Genomic DNA, 18,978 nt, shown 5'->3' on the forward strand with positions numbered 1-18,978 from the left:
TCACGGTGTGTGGATCCTACTGTGCATGGCTCTCACTGTGTGTGGCTCTCACTGTGTGTGGCTCTCACTGTGTGTGGCTCTCACTGTGTGGCTCTCACTGTGTGTGACTCTCACTGTGTGTGGCTCTCACTGTGTGTGGCTCTCACTGTGTGTGGCTCTCACTGTGTGTGGCTCTCACTGTGTGTGGCTCTCACTGTGTGGCTCTCACTGTGTGTAGATCCTCACTGTGTGTGGCTCTCACTGTGTGTGGCTCTCACTGTGTGGCTCTCACTGTGTGTGGCTCTCACTGTGTGGCTCTCACTGTGTGTGGCTCTCACAGTGTGGCTCTCACTGTGTGTGGATCCTACTGTGTATGGCTCTCACTGTGTGTGGCTCTCACTGTGTGTGGCTCTCTCTCACTGTGTGTGGCTCTCACTGTGTGTGGCTCTCAGTGTACATGGCTAGGCATTTCAGAGGCTTTGGAAAATGTAGCAACATGAACAAATGGCACCTGTGTTGCCATCCATGTGACAGGGTCTTCAGGACAATCTGGAGTGACCTTCTCAGAGCAGAAGCTTAACATTCTCAGCATGTATGTGCACTCACACACGTACACACTCACATACTCACATTCACACACACAGTATATATGTCACACCACATGTGCACACTACATATGCAGCATATGTTTTACACACACACACAAAACACACCTATCTACATATGTGTAGGGCCTACAGGAAAACCTCTGTTCTCATTACTCAGGTAATATCTACTTTTTTTTTTTTTTTTTTTTTTTTTTTTTTTTGAGAAGCACTCTTCTTCTCCTAGGACTTAAGTAGGAGATGCTGGCTGAACAGTGATCCCAGGAATCCACCCATCACTGCTGCCTGAACTCTGGGATCATCAGAACACTTCACCTTTTCTATCTTTCTTTCTTTCTTTTTTTTTAAAAAAAAAACGTGGGTTTTAGGGTTTGAACTCAAGTCCTCACAATTTCAAAGCTGCTACCCAGGTGCTCCTGGCTTGGAGTTTTTTCTTATCTCTGCTATTACAAATTGGTTTTTGAAAATACTTCTTGAAATCCTTGCTGGTTCACGCCTACAGTTCTTGATTATTTTTTTTAAACAAGCCAAGAGAGACTGATTTATTTGGGCCTTGCACACAATAGACAAGTAGACATACCTGAGTTTACCCATCCAAGTCTTTCAGTGCAGTTGGAACCAAGGACACTCAGGGGTCTAAGTGATTTCGGGGACGGAGCTGTGAGGTACAGGGTGGTAATGGTTCTCCTTGTGCTGCTGATACCCGGGATCTTGTTTGTTCTTTGGGCAACAAAAGTAAAGTTAGATTTGAAGTCTGCTGTACCCACAGAATGGACCCCCAGCCTTGGGATCACTGGACTCAGCCTTTAGGTAGATCTGCACACCTTGCAGTTCTCCATGGTCTCCAATTCTTGAACAACTCTGGTTGACAGCTGCATGCGGAGCCTGCTCTGCTGCCAGTCTAAGCATCAGCCCATCACTGACTTCCATGACTCACCTCTTCTTGCTCATCCCGGTGGACCTGTCACCCAGCACCATAGCCCTTCTGGGTTGCCACCTACACACCACACCACAATTTCTTCTGCATTTCTCTTCCTACGATCTCTTTAATCCCTCAACCTCTCTTCTGTCTTTGCACCTTAGGCTTCCTTTGTCTCAAGGTTCTTTCCCTCTCAGTCCCACTGACACTTGAGGCCCACTGTGAGGGTGCTGATGAGAAATGGAGGCCTTTTTCTGAGTGTAAGTGGCATATGCTCATTGTTCAATGTTTATAAATGAAGTGAAAGTCGCTGGAATTGTAACACCAAGAGTCTTCACGGCAAACATTTGCAGCATCTCTCTTATCGTTCAGTACACAGACACACACACACACACACACACACACACACACACACACACACACACAGAGAGAGAGAGAGAGAGAGACACACACTTCATCCCGTTGATATCATAGACCATCACACAGCCTGATTTTAAACTGACCGTCATGCTTTGAGAATTCTTTCATATGGTGACATTTTTTTTTTTTCAGGTACCTGATTTTTACTAGATGCGTAAAATCTTGTCCCATCTTTCTTCTAGAATAATGTAGATATTCCATTGACTGCTGAACTGTTTACATTGTCTTTGTGAAAACTTTGTTTAGGGAGAGGGGAGATGGCTCAGATGGTAGAGCGTTTGCCTTGCCAGCATGAAGAGTGGGGTTCAATTCCTGAACCTACTTAAAGCAGGGAGGGGGCGGATATGGCCACCCGAGTAATGAGAAGGCACAGATAGACAGATCCCTGGGTCTTGCTGGCCAGCCAGGCCAGCCAGGCCAGCCAGCCAGTACTTAATACTTGATGAGTTCTAGACCAGTGAGAGATCTTGTCTTAAAAACAGACCAACAAGCATGTAGACGGCTCCTGAGGAAAGACATCTGAGGTTGATCTCTGGTCTCCACAGACATGAGCACACATATGCATGTGTGCCTGCACAGGCATGTGCACGTACCCACATATACACACATATCAGAGACCTTCAGGAATAATCCTTCTATGTCTCTAATTACGTGGAGGTGTGAGCACAGAGTGCAGAATCGGCTGAAGCTGTGCACAGGCTTTGCCGACTCGTTCTGGGGAGCGGTGTCAGTCAGTGTTCCCATATGGGCTGTTTGCTCATCTTTCCAAATCCCTCAAATGTGATGAGTTAATTTTTAAAAAATCAATCACTAGTTTGGCAAAAAATGGAAAGTCACCCTTCAGCGCGCCGCCTCTGAGCCCACGGAGAAGGAGCAGTGCCTCTCCACAGCGGTTTGCTGTTTCTTCTCTATGTCTTTTCTTTTGAAACCTTTTGCGTTCCTCAAAGGGAGGGCAGCTTTCATTTTTTTCTTGTTGGTTTTTAAGTAGCTCATTGTAGACAAAGGACTTCATCCCCTGTTGTTATTGTGAATGTTTTCCAAAGCCTGCCATTTGATTTTGTTTTATGTGGATTTTGAAATAAAAGTTTTAACTTTTTAAGTGATGTGGACTATGGATCCTTGTTTCCTGTTTGTTCCTTATATAATCTTCCTTCACTCTTGAGATGTCAACACATGTAGTATGATTGTATGTCAACACATGTAGCATGATTATTGTATGTCAACACATGTAGTGTGATTGTGTCAACACATGTAGTATGATTGTATGTCAACACATATAGTGTGATTGTATGTCAACACATGTAGTGTGATTGTGTGTCAACACATGTAGTATGATTGTATGTCAACACATATAGCATGATTGTATGTCAACACATGTAGTGTGATTGTATGTCAACACATGTAGTGTGATTGTATGTTAACACATGTAGTATGATCACATGTGACATGGCATGACTATCTCTCACAGGATCTCACAGCAGCTGCAGTTACTATGTGCTGAGGCCTGCACAGAATTCTAGACATAGGTCAGACTGGTGATTTCTGTGCCCCTGGTTTTGCCAAGGAATGCTGGCAAGAGGAGAGCTGCAGAAGGCTGGCAGGAGGAGAGCTGCAGAAGGCTGGCAGGAGGAGAGTTGCAGAGAGCTGCAGAAGGCTGGAGAGCCTTTTGTTCTTGATTTCTTCTCTGGCCTTTAAGCTTCAAGTGCTCATCTTGACTTAGAGTCAATTATTTTTTTCCCAAATTTTTTCAGCCTGCTCCAGAATTGACTTCCATGTCAGTGTGAAAAATCTCTGCTGTGATTTCCCTCAAATACCTAATTATGGTGTTACTTGTGCTGTTGAGGAATCGTGATTTCCCATTACTTCATGCTGCCTTCTCCTCTCCTGACCTCAGTCACCCAGCTCACTTCAGTGTGAGTCTGTGAGCTCAGCCTTGCTTGCAGCAAGGCCCTGCAGCTGTAATGGCTCCTGACCTCTGGACTGCATCTCTTGGTATTCTCTTTCACCCTGCCCACTCTTAAAGGAACCCACCTCCTACCCCCATATTCCCAGGGGCTTCTGATGAGTCTCTGCCATTGCCCTAAGGTATGATGAACTTTCTGTCTTGTGTTAGAGCTCCCTGCATTTAGAGAATCCACTAAATACAGGCTTTTTGTTTTTCCATGCTAAAGGTTCCATTTCTTTTGGGTCATTTTCTGGTTGACTTGTATTTTTAGACAATTGACAGTTTGGTGCATGATTTGATTAAATTCTGGAAGCAAATACATGTTGTATTCAATAGGGTTTTGAGTCTCTTCAGCCCAAGCTAACTTAGCTCACAGTGTTATTTGGGATTACCAGACATCAAGAATACCAGTAAAGACTATTTTTATCAGGCCATTCACATTTGTTATCAAAAACGTAAACAAAACTAACTGATATATTAAACATAAAAATTGTCCTTATTTATAGGTGTTGTGTGAGTCTTGTTTGTTTGTTTGAGACCAAGTCCTATGTGCCCCAGGTTGGTCTTGACCTTGATATGTAGGTGAAGATGACCTTGGACTTTTAATCCCCCCTCCACCCCCAAGTGCTAGGAATATAGGCATGCAAAAATCATGCCTGTTTTATGCTGAGCTGGAGGTTGAACCCAGGGCTTCATGCATGCCAGGTAAACACTCTGCCCACTGAGCTACCTTTCCAGCCCCTGTGGGATATTTCAGTACCTGTATATTATGTAATGTTGTCCTGATTGTGTTTTTTTTCCTGTCACAAGCCAGAGTTATCCCGGCAGAAGAAGCTTAACTGAGAAAATGCTTCTATCCATTGGATTGTGTATAAGTTGGTTGGGAGTGTTTTCTTGATTAATGGTTGACAGGAGAGGGTTCAGCACACTGAGGGTGGTGCCACCCTTGGACTGGTTGTCCTGAGGTGTGTGAGAAAGCTAGATAAGCAAGCTGTGGAGAGCAGGTCGCCAAGTAACCTTTCTCTATGGTCTCTGCTTCAGTTCCTGCCTTGAGTTCCTGTGTGACTTTCCTCAGTGATTCGTGTAGCCTGATAGTTGTAAGATAAAACAAACCCTTTCCTTCCTTCCCTAGTTGCTTTTAGTCATGGTATTTATCATAGTAAAAATCCTAATTGAGACAAGTAGGCATCTAGCCCCTCAGGCATTACTGCCTCTTCAGGGAAAAAAATCTTTCAAACCTTGTCGGTCTGTGTGTGTGTGTGTGTGTGTGTGTGTGTACATGTTTATTTGTGCTCTCTCTCTTCTTTGAGAATTTCATACAATTATTCTGAGTGACAAACCCAGGCCACAAATATCCCATGTTTTCTCTCCTCTGTGGATGTTCTGTAAATTTCCATATATTTATGTTTTATGCAGAAAATTACTAAGGGGCCATGGGGAGGGGCTTTCAAGGGAGGGAGGTAGAATGGACTTGGGTAAAGGTTAAAAGGGAACAGTGGAACAGGGAGGGTCAAATAGGCTGAGGGGGAGGGGATGATAGAAGAGGGAAACTGGGAAGGAGCAGTAATACTAACTAAGGAGTTTTTGGGCAAATCCTATGCAAACCGACTACTGTAGACACTTCCTAATAAAGCACATCCACACACTGTAAAAACAGCCAAAATGGAGTTACCATCAAACAACACAAAGCCTCTACCACACACCAGAGGGGAACAGATTACAAAAAAACAGGGCCAGGAATTTAGTATCTCTTTTGGAGCTGTTGACCTTGAGGCCCCAAAGACCCCCCCACTCATTATAGACTATCTCCAAAGCCCACAGCTGAGTTCTGGTTCTGAATAGCAGTGGATATGGAGGAGGAAGAATCTACCTTCTGGGCTCTTCTGAGAGTCCCTGGAGCAAGAGCTATCTTGGGCATCCCTTTACATTTGGAAAAGGAAGAAGAGCCCAAGAGAACCTTCAGGCCTAAGAATCTGTCATTATGTAAAGTCTCACACCTGGAAGAGCCCCTGGGTGTGGCCTTTGCTTCCTCTTTTCCAGCCGTTATCCAGCCCAGGATGGTCTTTCAATAGACAGTTGGTATTTTTTTAACCTAAATTTTTTTATAAAGATTCTTACCGATACTTATAAAAAATGCCAAGCTCCAGATCCTGCATGCAATCAGCACACAAGTCCTTGGAATCCCCCAGGTGCCTGCAAAGCAGGACATGGCCAGTGGCCTGAAAGCGTCCTTGTCACCCTCAACCATGCCAGCACCCCAAGAGGATCACCACCTGAACTTGCACTCTCAAAGCTTAATTTTGCTTGTTTTTGAGTCTTCTTGCAGTAGAGTTCGGTGTAACATTTCACACCTGGCTTCTCTGTGGCTCAGCCTTGCTGGTTTTTTAGGCTGGTCCATTGAAGGCTGTGGACGTATTGTGTTCACCCTCATGGTGTTCTCTACCTTGTTGGGTTGGGAGACACGGACCCTGTATTCACCCATCCTGCTATTAAGGACATTTGGTTTGTCCTGGGTATTTGCCTATTATGAAATAATGCCACTAGGAAATCTTTAGCATTTGCAATTATTATTATTATTTTTTTGATTGCTTGTTTGTTTTTAGTCTGATGGTCTCTGGTGTGGAACTGCAGCCCATCTGGATGCTCTCAAAGAGTTTTCCAAATTACTTATCTTGGTACCAGCTCTCCTGGAAGTTCTGGGTGCTGTGTAGTCTCCCCCTTCTTCCTGATCTTGTCAGTGTTCATTAATTTTTAAAAAATTTTAGCCATTGTGGTCTGCATGTGGAAAAACCTCATCACGGGTCTCTTGGCCTTGCCTTGAAAACCAGTGACTCAGAATATCTCTTTCTTCTCTCGATGGCCATTTGTATGCACTGTCCCAAAGCACCTTTACAGCATGTCAAAATTCTGAGATAGTAACTGCTAGGAATTAAAGAGTGCACATTTTAAATATCAGCATTTGGTTGGTGGTCCTCGACGCCTCTTCAGATTCACTTCATGAAATCATTCCATGAAAATTAATTCATAATTCTTTTAGGATTATGTATATGTATGTGGGTTTGCTCATATGAGTTCAGTGTCCCTGGAGACCAGAAGAGGGCATCATACCCTCGGGCTATTGTGAACCATCTAAGGTGGGTGCTGGGAACAGAACTCTGTTCTTCTTCAAGAACAGTATATACATATTCTTTCCTGCTCAAGCCATCTCCCCAACGCAGAAAAATCGATATAGGTCAATTTATTAACATTTTCACTTAGTATCTTATTTAAGGATACTTAAGTATCTTAATACTTTTACGAGTCATTAAATAAGATACTTAGTATCTTATTTGTATTTTTTCTCATCATTACATCCTGAAGGTTTTCTCCTTTCTTCTTCTGTGAGTTTTAGTAGTTTTGTTTTGAATTGAGGATCAGAATTGCTTTGAGTATAGTCTGAGGAAGGGATCAAGACTCCATCTTTTCCTATGGCTCTTTCACTGATTCCACACCATTTGGAGGTGGGACCATCCTTTCCCACCACATGGCTTTGTTTCTCTATTGTGATATACCACAGTATATGGGAGGGTCTCTTTATGGACCCCATATTCTGTTTCTTTGGTGGTTAATCTTAACTGTCATCTTGATAAGATCTAATCACTTGAAAGACAGGCCTCTGGACGTGTGTGTGTGTGTGTGTGTGTGTGTGTGTGTGTGTGTGTGTGTGTGTTAGAGGGGATTCTGTTGCCTTCCCTGGGCTGCATAAGGAGTAGAAACAAGAAGTAGTGTTCATCTGTTTCTTGACTGTGCATGCTATGTGATCGGCTGCCTCAGCTCTCAGGCCCTGGCCATTGTGCCGTCCCCACATTGATGGACTGTGATCTCCCTTAAGCTCACTTATTTTCAGGTATCTTACCAGGACAGTGAGTTAATTAATTAGGAGAGCATGTGGGTCTGTCTGCCCTCACCTGCATACAGTGTTAGCATCATAGGTTCCTTATGCCAGGATATCTGAAATAAATCAACTCCCATTGCTGTATTTTCCTCTAGATCATTCTAGCCATATCCTCTAGATCTCTACTGGGTGATTCTGTACAATTTTTGAATTAATTGACATAAGCCTGTTGTAGTTTTGACTGGAACACATTGGCCTTGTGCAGCTTGCCTTATAGTTTGGCCGTTTTGTTTTGTTTCCTCTTAGCAATGTCTCGTGCACAATGTTTAATGAACATATTTCACCAAATTATTCTAAAAATATTGCATGTTTTTCAAATGAGAGTAAGATTGTCTCATTATTTAAATATTTCTTAAATCTTCGATTCTTGGACCTTCTTGTAATTAACTTAGTAATAAAAATATCCTAATTTTAGAAATTATTTTGTATTTTTTAAAAACATTTCTCTGAAGGGGAAAGGCAACTTCCTTCTTTTTCTTTTCTTTTCTTTCTTTCTTTCTTTCTTTCTTTCTTTCTTTCTTTCTTTCTTTTTTTCTTTTTTTTTCCGAGACAGGGTTTCTCTGTGTAGCCCTGGATGTCCTAGAACTCACTCTGTATACCAGGCTGGCCTCGAACTCAGAAATCTGCCTGCCTCTGCCTCCCAAGTGCTGGGATCAAAGGCATGTGCCACCACTGCCCGGCCTTCCTTCTTTTTCTTTGTAGTTCTTTTTCTTCTTCTCCTTTTTTTTTATTGTACCATTTAAAGCCTCTAGTGTAATGCTGAGTTATGACATTCTTGTTTCTGACCTCAGAGGGAGTGCTTCAATATTTCATTGTACGGCAGAGTCTGAGGCCAGCTTTATGTACATATTTTATGAGTCTAAGGAAGGTCTCTGTGGTTGGAACATCTTTAATCATGACTGGGTGCCGGTTTTCATCAACTGCTCTTTTTTGCATTTGTTGGAAATGACTATGTGACGTGTCTTCTTTCAGCAGTTCATAGAATGGTTTCAGATACTGGATGAATTCCTCTGGAAGGAGCCTGACTCTCTGGCAGGGTTCTGTTTTCCTGTGCTCCCCAGTCTCAGATTTACTAATATTCTCTGTAATATTTCTATTTCTGTCTCAAGAGAGGCCGCCTGACATTTCACTTCCAGGAATCCCTTTTCTGACTTTAGCATAGTGTTATCCTGGTCTCATGAAGCAGGTCTATTGGGTTATCCTGGCCTCATGAAGCAGGTTCATAGGGCTAGCCTGGCCTCGTGAAGCAGGCTGATGATTCAGCAGTCATTAGCATCAGAACATGGCAAACTAAGAAAAAAACAAAAGGTAAGAGTAGAGACCAAAGGGCCTGTACATATTTTCTCTTAGAAGAAAAGACTTCTTTGTATATTTATTCAACAACTACAAAACAAAACAACAAAACAAAACATCTTTTCCATAGCACACTTGGCACCACCAAATGTGGAGGCCTCTCCTGGGAGCAAGTTTCTTTCTTTAAGGCCTATTTCCAGGTTGGAAGTATGTAGACAGGACCTTTCCCTGTCCCTCCCCCACATATGCTGCAGGGCTTCGGGTCTGTGAGCTGCCCTTTCTCCTACTTCTCCAATGTTATTCCCTGATGGGACTCATCTGCACAGCCTTCTGGATGAGATTGCCTCCTCTCTGCTCCTCCAACGTCTTCTGGTCTTGCTCAGTCTAAGCTTTGTGTCTTTCCATAGTACAACCCTGGTCATTCCTGCCCGTGGAGGCTCTTCAATCCAGGACTGAGAACCTGTCCTCACCTATGAATATCCACCTGTATATATCCATACGTTTCATATTCATATTTTAAAATCTAGAGATAAAATATAATCCTTAAAATACTCAACCTTGCAATCTATGAGTGTGGAACACAGCCCACTACAGTTTGATAATTTTCTCATTTTCTCAGGACTATTCCACCAAATGGGATGAGGCCCATCAAGCTTTGGGTCTAAAGACAAGGTCTATGTATTCTGGTTACCAAGGAGGCTGCATGCTCTGGGCACAAGGCTTTGATGACCAAAGCTCGCATTCTGACTAATACCGATGCTGCTTTGGTCCAGTAAGTCCCACGTACAGTGCCGGGTGCTTCAGCACCAGGTATATCACTGGTAGGACGTACACGTGAATGAATGAAAGGCTGGAGACAAGTTACACTCAGCGGGTGACAGCGGCCAAATAGAACTGTCACCGTGAGATGATTTCTGGACGTTATTCCTGTCTTCATTTGCTTCCATCTCCAACAGTCTTTTAAGACAATTATTTCTTGTTTTCATGAAAAATTAAAAGAACCCAGAGTGTTTATTTCGTGAATCTTCTGTTGGGGAAAGGATGGATGATGTTAGTAATGGAAAGAACATGAATTAGCTTGTTTCATTTGGAGTCTTGGCTGAGGTGTCTGGAGACACTAAGCCTCTGTGAGGAATGATTTGGAAGGTTCTGTGTCTCCTCTTCTCAGTGTCCTGTAGAGCCTAACAGGAGTGGCAGTAGCCCCTTTGGGACCTTGACAACAGAATCTGCATGTGTCCCACAGGACCGTGACATGGATAGAATCCACAAGGCCATACACACTGGCTAACTTTTCACTTATATTTAAGGCCTGAGCCTGGTTCCTCGTCTCCTGCCCTTCCCATGACCAATCTGGAGGGTAGATGGTTTCATCACAAGATAATCTGTCATGGTCTAGAGTCAGGACAGTCATGCTCAGAAAGGACAAGCAATGGCATTGTTAACTTGGTGTTAAGTGGTGGAACCGGACATCAGTGACCTCCTGTGCCACCCTGAGTCATGACGTGTGGACTTGCCTTTCCCAAGAGATCTGTAAAGAAGAGAATCCCCTGGGTAACAAACAGCTCTGATACAAGGTATATGTTTTTTTTTAAATTAAAGTTTATTATTATTGCATGTGCATGCATGATGCAGGTGTGGTGGTGACTGTACACCTGCCATGGTGCACGCGCAGATGTCAGAATATGACTTTGTGGATGGAAGTGATTCTCCCCTGCTAGACATGCCATTTGGCCGAGGTCACACAGCCTCACACTGTCACCAGATGGCATTGCTGCTTCCCCAGGAAGCACCAGCTCCTCTGGAGTCCTTCCTCCTCTACACAAGGACCTGCAAGGTCTTATGAAAGTTTAATGGATCCAAGTGCATGGTGACCTGAGGTTTTGTTTTGTCTTAATAAGTTAGTTTGCAACCCTCACCAATACCAAATGAATAAATTAGTAATAAGTTGTCCCTCAGGGGCTGTTGGCCAGATGGACAGCAGGCTGGAGGGTCACTTTCTCTTATTTGTGGTTTGTTCTTATAGGAGGTCTCCTATTGTTCACCTTTTCCTTATGACAGTTTCAAGTGTGCCCAGTTTTGCGGGGTTTTGAATGGATGGTGGGGTTTTAGCTCACAGGGAGCAGTAACAGCCCTCAGTTCACCTCCACACAGAAATGGCTGGAATAAACCTGCTGTTTCCACTGAGCCTGGTCTATAGGGGACTTAAAAACGTTTAGAAAAACCAGTTTGCAGAGGCCCGTGGTTCCTGGAAGGCTCTCTTCTGGTTTCTTCACTTGTCTCTGATGTTAATGAGAGTGTTGTCACATTCCTCTGGGGAGCACCCAATGTTTCCTACAGAGAGAGATGGGGGGGGGGGAGGGAGAGAGGGAGAAGGAGAGGAAAAGAAAGACAGAGACAGAGAGAGGAGACTGACAAAGACAGAGATAGAGACATACACACAAAGGGATAAACACAGAGAGACAGACATAGAGACAGAGACAAAGACAGAGACACAGACAGAGACATAGAGAACAAAAGAGAGGTTGGTGCTGAAGGGGGTGTAGCGTTGCTAAAATTCCTTCCCTCCTAAGGTCCCAGCAACAAGGGAAGGCACAGTCTATGAAAGTCCATTCTTCCTCCCCCCACCCCCCAACCAATAGGGTTACAGCTTCCTCACATAGCCCAGGGGAGCAGCAGGCTACAGGGTGCTCTTCCTTGCTCCCAACAGGCTATAGCTGGAACATCTTTACCCAGTATGGATGAGGCGTTTGTTCCCTGTGGCTGTGTAGATAGAAGGAAGCTATCTCTCCCAGTCTTCCATGGTCCCTGTGTTCCAGCCCCTCCCAGAGGCCTCCTACAGTTAGGGCAGATCAGCATACAACAGGCAATAGAGGGTAGCTGTGCCCCACCCCACCCACCCCACCCCTCTGTAACAAACAGAGATAGTCAAGGAGCCTAACTGGGGTACTGGTTTTGCTGGAGAGCTCAGCTGAAACCCTCAAGATGGTAATCGCTTGACCTAGAAGACAGTCACTCACAACATAACCAGCGATGGAGCACCAGGCACTGTGACTCATTGTTCTCATGCATAATCCAGAGGATGTTCACGTTCAGCACGTGTGACAGGGACAGGTTTATCTCATTCATCAGCAACAGGGAACAAGGAGCTCAGAGGGTTGGGGCCAACTTCTTCAAGTCTCAAAACTGCATCAGAACTCAAACCCAGTGCACTCTGGCTCCCCAAACTGAGGGTTGGCCACACCATGTAAAACAGGCCTGCAGGTCCCTTTCCCCCGGGGTGGGGTGGGGGGGTGGGGTGGGGTGGGGTGTCTTACTGGCTTTGAGAGAGGCTCTGCTCTGCTGTGGAAGTTAGTTCATCAATACAACCAACTTGCTGATGGTCTGCAACCCCTGTGGGATGCCATGACGGCTGTTCTGGGTCCCTGTGGTGCACAGGCTTCAGTCTTATCTCCAAAGCAGTTTAAACTATGACCTGGAATGGGAATGGACCAGACCAAGGGGTGGGGGAGAATTGTTCTCAAGGAAAAGGGTATCTAATGTTTGTTCTAGACACCAAAGAAAAAAGAGGCTACGGAAGTGAGAGAAGCCATTTGTCACAGCAAGAGGTGACAAGCACCAGTAGAGAAGGGTACCAGGTTTGTGAGCTTCCCATCCTCTAAATGGAAGAGCTTTAACAGGAGAAGGGCCCCAAACCCACTTCACCAGGACGTGAAGTCATGAGGTGAGGAGCAGATCAAGCCCTTGTTCTCAAGACAGTCTTGTTCCAGGGGGAAGGAGACAGATAGCCAGGGCAGAAAGTACAAGCGACTACTTGGCCAGTGTCAGAAAACCACCACAGAGAAGGGGTTTGGGGGAGCTGTGCCTTTGTTCAGTGGGGGCTCAGGTGGACAGCCCTCAATTCTGTAGTGTTGGGTGTGTTGCAGAGAAAAGCCATTGCAAAGGCTATGAGGAGGCCATGATGGGGCAGAAAAGCAGGGTGTGAGCACAGTCCTCAGTATGGCTGGAGTGCTTGCTCAAGGTAAGTGAGCGTCAAGCACAACCTGTTCCTTCCAGGGGACTCGGCATTGGGCTTCTCTGTGCCTGGAGCCTCCAGATGGCTATGCCTGAAAACCACCGAGCTTGGTCTGAGCCTTTGACCACGGGGATCAGGAATAGATGCCTATGTGGCTGAGGCAGGGGTAGCACTTGCCGCCACTGGTCCTGCAGATGACAGTGGACTGACAGGTAGAGGCAACTGTGGGAGGAGCCAAAAAGTCTAGAGACACTGGCAAATGTTGGCCTTGCTTTGACATGGCGCCTGTGTCTGGGGATGGCTGAGACCTCATGGAATGAAGGATGGGAGATCCTAGGTCTACATACAGTCAGGTCAGGGAGGTCCCTTCCAGAAAAGAAGGGACATACATGGCTGTCATCAGGCTCAGCTATGGGCCAGAGGAGGATGTGGACATCCATCCATCTTGGGGTTTAGTTTCTGTTTCCCCTTGGAACTACAGCTCATACTCAAGTGCACGCATGTGCTATGCTGGGTTCCGTAGCATCTATAGCAGCTCTCACTGCAGCCTTCACCACAGGGGAATTTTACAATGCTTTCTTCACCCCAAAGGAAACCCTGTGTCCGTTCATCTATCACAGAATCATACAACACTTCCTTCCTCAGCCTGTGAGCACCCATGTACTCTCTGCCTCTGGATTGTCCTGTTCTGACCTTTCATCGAAATAAGAGAGTGAGTGTGTGGCATGTGTGTGCGCGTGTATCTGTATGTGTGAGTATGTGTGGTGTATGTGAATGTGTATGGTATGTGTGTACATGTGTGTACACATGTGGCGTATGGTGGTGTGTATGTGTGTTTGTGTGTCTGCACATGTGTGTACACGTGTGGTGTATGTATGTATGTATTTGTGTGTGGTGTGTTTGTGAGTGTGCCTGTGTGTAAGTGTGGTATGTGTATGTATATGTGTGTGGTGTCTGTGTGTGTGTGTGTATGTTGTGTATGTGTACACGTATGGTATATATGCATGTGTGTATGTGTTTGTGTGTGGTGTGTATGTATGTGTGTGGTATGTGTGTGTGTGTGTGTGTGTATGCTTATGTGTGCACATGTTTGTCTGCGTATGCTGGTATGGAAGCCCATCCCATGTAGAGGCCAGAGGACGACATTAGTTGTCCTGCTCAGTCATTGTCTGCCTTATTCTCTTGAGATGAGGTCTCTCCCCATCCTAGAGCTGAGCTGGCAGCCAGTAAGTCCTAGCTATCCTCCTGCCTCTCTGCCTTACACAGTGCTGGGGTTACAAACCATGCATAGCTATGCCTCGCTTTTTACTTAGGTGCTGGAGATGTTAACTCAGGGCCTCGTGCCAGCAGGTGCTTTGATCTTCTGAGCCATCTCTTCAGCTCAGTGTGTATTCGTTTATGATTTTAGTGCTTTGCTTGGCATCCTGTTTTTGGGGTTCCGCCATGCTGCAGTCTGCTGACACTCTGCTCCCCCTTATGGCCGAATCCATCCTGTCTATAGATTTACTGCGCTGTGGGTCTCACTGCTGAACTTCTGGGCTGTCTCACCACATGGCCATTAAGAACATGCTACTGTGGATATTTCCGTGCCAGTCTCGTGTGGATCGTGTTTTCAGGAGTTGGACTATTAAGTGGAAACTGTTCATCCTTTAAGGGAGCTACCAGCCTCAGTTTTTGAACCCTGATTCCGTGTCCCAGGTATGTGTGAGGCTCCTCATATCTCTGCTTCATCTTTATTCACAGTTGACCTGGATGTCTCTGACAGTCACCATAATGAGGAAGTTAGCCATGGCAAAGTCAGTTACCCCACAGAGGGATGAATGGTCTCAGGAGCGGGTCCCTATAGAGGGATGAATGGGCTTAAAAGAGGAGTTGCCACAGAGGAGCGGGGTCCCCACAGAGGGATGAATGGCTCAGGAATGGGGTCCTCTCCTCTATCCTTACCCAGGCTTGTTTCAACATGGAGCAAGGGCTGGCCCTCTTGGCCTTCATTGCATTTGCCTAATGGATGAAGGAAGAAACTATTTCCAAGGCTGAGAATGCATAGTCCCCAGGGGCTCAGTTTGGCTGAAACATGTAAACACACTTGCAGGCTTTCCTGCTAGGCTACAACTGCGATCAAAGCCCCTTTGTATTGTACCAGCAGCTGGAGAGTGGGGAGTCGGAGGGAGGCGAGGTGGCTGAGCCAGTCCCTGCTGTGTGCACAGAGAGGCTGACCAGTGTGTGCCTTGTTTGACTCTGGTCTGGGCACCTCTGCTTTGGGTAGCTTCAGGGACTGGTGATGGTTCCTTCCGTGGAGAAGCCTGTGGTGTTCAGGCCCCTGTGGAGGCTGGTACATCCAGAGCCTTTCTGGGGTTATTTGTCTCTGGGCTGTATACATACATACATGTATACATACATGGAAACATACATGCTTGACTTCTTCAACCTTCATGCCTTTCCATACCGTGGAGAGCAGAGTGGGTCAACTGAATATGTTGCAATTATGTTTAATTTTTTTATACTGGATTCGGACTTTTTGGTTTAGGGTGTCTTTTAAATCTTTCTGTATGTGTGCAGTGCATGTGTGTTACATGCACTTGAGTCTGTGTGTGTGTGTGTGTGTGTCTATGTACATGCACATGGAGTTCAAAGTCAGAAGATATCTGGTGTCTTCCTTTGTAGTTCTCCAGCCTATTGCCTCGAGCCAGGGTCTCACCCTTGAGCCAGGACAGCTGACTTGTCAGTGAGCTCTTGAGAGCTACCTTTCTGTGATGCTAAATGCCAGGGTTACAAGTTTGCATAGGCGTGCTCAGCCTTGGAGATTCAAACTCATGTTTGTTAAGCAAGTACTTGACACACTGAATCATTGCCCTAGCCTTTGATCAAATTCTTAATAAAAATAAGTAAAGGTATAATTTGGTGGCATTGAGTGAAGTGGTCTTGCTATACTGTAACACCACGGCCAAGGCCAGATCATTTCTGTCACTACAGGAAGTAAGGGACTCTCCTTGCACTATCTGGGTGGCCTGTGGCAGCCACTAATCCTGCCTTGATTCTTGCAATGGTGTCCTGAACTCTTCAGCCGTCTGTGCTGGCCCCTCTCTGTGCTGCCAACCTCAGGGGCTCTGTGCTATCCCCTTCCTCAGCAGAGAACATGAATCCCCCACTGGCCACCTCAGGTTGCACTTCCTACCTGGAGCACAAGTCCTGTGTGTGAGTCAGTGCAAGCTGCTCCAGGCTCAGGTCTTGTGGAGTTGACAGGAATGTAGTTCTTGCTCGTGGGGGATTCTGCACACTCATGTGTTAGTTTGAAGATAAAGCTCTGTGAGGTGTGCAAAGGACTTAGCACAAAGTCAGCTTGCATCAGAGGCTCAACTGGTAGTTACCTCCTTACTTTGGGGAGTTGAGGTCAAGTTCATGCCACAGTGACACAGACAGCCTGTGACATTCAGCACGTGTGTGTGGCTATCTGGCCACTTTCTGTGTCTCTCTAGAGTGCCCCATGGCACCCAGGAAGATACAGCCCCTCAGTTTTCCCAGCCCCTGGTGGCCACTCATGCTTTCTCTGTGTGTGGTCTGACCTATGTATGAACTCTCTCTCACTCACAGTGGCTTATGATTGGTTTTTCATAGTTTGGGGATTGATCTGGATTGTAGAATGATCCAACCTGTCCTGGTGACTCAGTAAGCCTAAGCAAGCCATGGGGGAAAAGTTCAGTATAGAATTACTCACCACCCAGCAATTCCAACACTTCAGATGCCTGAAAGACCTGAAGGCAGAAACTCTGAAGAAGATGACAGTTCAGAAGCGCTCATCGGCAATGTCATAGCAGCCACAGGGGCCAGCTCCCTAAATGACAGTCACATGGGCGCACAGATGTGGCATGACCTCACAGTAGCATTTTGATTGTCTTTGTTCAAACTCGGTTAGTGCCTACCAGTTCTCCATCGTCTTAGGTTTCTGGGAAGTCCTTCCCTAGTGAGGAGACCCATCATTTTCTAACCACAGAGACGACCTCAGTGTTTCTCCTGTGAGATAGCATGCTTCCAGAAGGCATGTGCATGTGCGTGCATATGTGCATGGGTGTGTGTGTGCGCGTGCACGCGTGTGTGTGTGTGTGTGTGTGCTCATGCATGTACACATGCAGAATTGTGGTATGGTGTGTGGAACGCTGAGGAGTGGAGTGGTAGTTTAGGGTTGAGTCCCTATATGAGGTGCCGGGGTCAGTGTTTATGGCCAGCATGGGTTGCTAGAGTTACCAACAGTGTTTGCTTCCTCCCAGGAGCAGGAAGTGTTGTTTGGGAGTAACGGGAATAGCCTTCTTGTAGGGCTGCCAATCTGAGGTCTAATACTGGGGAGGAGCTTGAGGAATTTGTGAGGTCATGGGAGAGATGGGAAGATTCCCAGGGTTTGAGGACGGCAGTATTATGTAGTCTCATAGGCAGGGAGCTGCAGATGTGGATATGTGCAGAAGGTGTGGAGGGTGGGCATTGATGCGACCAGTTCAGTTTGAGGAAAGTGGATACCATGAATATCCTGTCTGGTGTTTCATCCTCGTGGGATCTCCATTGGCGGCCCCCAGACTGCACACAGAGAGTTGGTCTTATCAAAAGATGGATCAGAGCTGCCAAGAGTCAGTGTCAGGCACCAAGGGAGAGAGAGATGAGTGGTGCTGTGTGCCCACCCAGGTCTCTGTGGAAACTGATGGAACGGAGCCCCCAGTGCAGTGAGAGTTGGGTGAGCTGGCTCTAGGGAGAGGGGAAAGGGGGCTGCCACGTCTTGCCTAGTAGCCTCTCTGGGCATAGAAGGACCGTTCTTCACAATGCTGGTCATCTTCAAGGTCACCCAGCAGACAGACACCAGGGGTTGTTCCTGGAGGACAGGCCCCATTTACCGTTGCTGGCCGCTCAAGTTCTGTTGGAAATCTCCATCTCGCTCTGTTGCTTCTGTGACAGTCACCAAAGGAAGCAGGGCCAGCAGGGTGGGGCCTGAAGCAAAATCAGTTCCTGGGAAGATGGAACACACACACACACGTGCCTCTGTGTGCTTCTCGGGGTCCTTTGCTCCTCCGGGGAAGGTCTCTTCTCAGCACCGTGAGTCCTGTGGTCACCAAACGTATAGAACTTGTGAAAGAGCCAAAACCTGATAAACCTTCAGGAACACGCTGTGTCTTAGAAGATTCTGAGATGTATGCGTACTTGGACAGGTTTCCATGGGTGAATTTAAAGCTGAAAAAAATCCCAGCTTGTTTGCATTTGGGTCTTACCTAGTTACTGAGCCCTGGTGGGGCCCTGTTGGACTCTGTCTTAGAATCTTTATTTAATCTTGATCCTTGTGGTCAAGTAGCCATGATGGGTGTAAAACGAATAAACCAAAATAATTCAAAAGTGAATTATAAACTGAGCTAAGGGTCTGCTTTCAGTGTGGGCAGAGCCAAAGACCCAAGTCACAGGCTGCAGTAGTGTGGGAGAATAATGCAGGCCTGGGCCCTGGGGGATGTAAAAGACCAACTGGAGCCTTCACACAGTTATTTCCTGCCTTTACAAAAGGAGACAATAGTAGTTTTTCCCTTAAGACATTTCCAAAGGGCCCACCCCGTGCAACAGTTGTACTATGGGCCAAATCCAGGTTTTTTTTTTTTAATATATATTATTTATTTTATTTATATGAATACACTGTAGCTGTTTTCAGACACACCAGAAGAGGGCATCAGATCCCATTACAGATGGTTGTGAGCCACCATGTGGTTGCTGGGAATTGAACTCAGGACCTCTGGAAGAGCAGTCAGTGCTCTTAACCACTGAGCCATCTCTCCAGTCCCCAAGGTTTTTATCAATAAAGTTTTATTAAAACAGTCACATTCATTGATTTGCTGATCAACTCTGGCC

The 18,978-nt window shown here is 46.0% G+C and overlaps 1 protein-coding gene across 4 annotated transcripts in view; it reads left to right on the forward strand.

Moving 5' to 3' along the window:
- Phactr3 (phosphatase and actin regulator 3) overlaps nucleotides 1-18,978 on the forward strand; it is a 219,182-nt gene that overhangs the window by 117,734 nt on the left and 82,470 nt on the right. The window contains exon 1 of one of the 4 annotated variants that reach the window (XM_034496549.2): nucleotides 14,785-14,805. The exons of the other annotated variants lie outside the window; for them this stretch is intronic. The gene's annotated coding sequence lies outside the window, so the exon portion shown is untranslated. Of the gene's footprint in view, nucleotides 1-14,784; nucleotides 14,806-18,978 lie in introns of those variants that run through there. 4 annotated transcript variants of the gene reach the window in all.

This window comes from Arvicanthis niloticus, chromosome 2 (assembly GCF_011762505.2).
Source record: "Arvicanthis niloticus isolate mArvNil1 chromosome 2, mArvNil1.pat.X, whole genome shotgun sequence".
In the NCBI taxonomy this organism is placed as follows: domain Eukaryota; kingdom Metazoa; phylum Chordata; class Mammalia; order Rodentia; family Muridae; genus Arvicanthis; species Arvicanthis niloticus.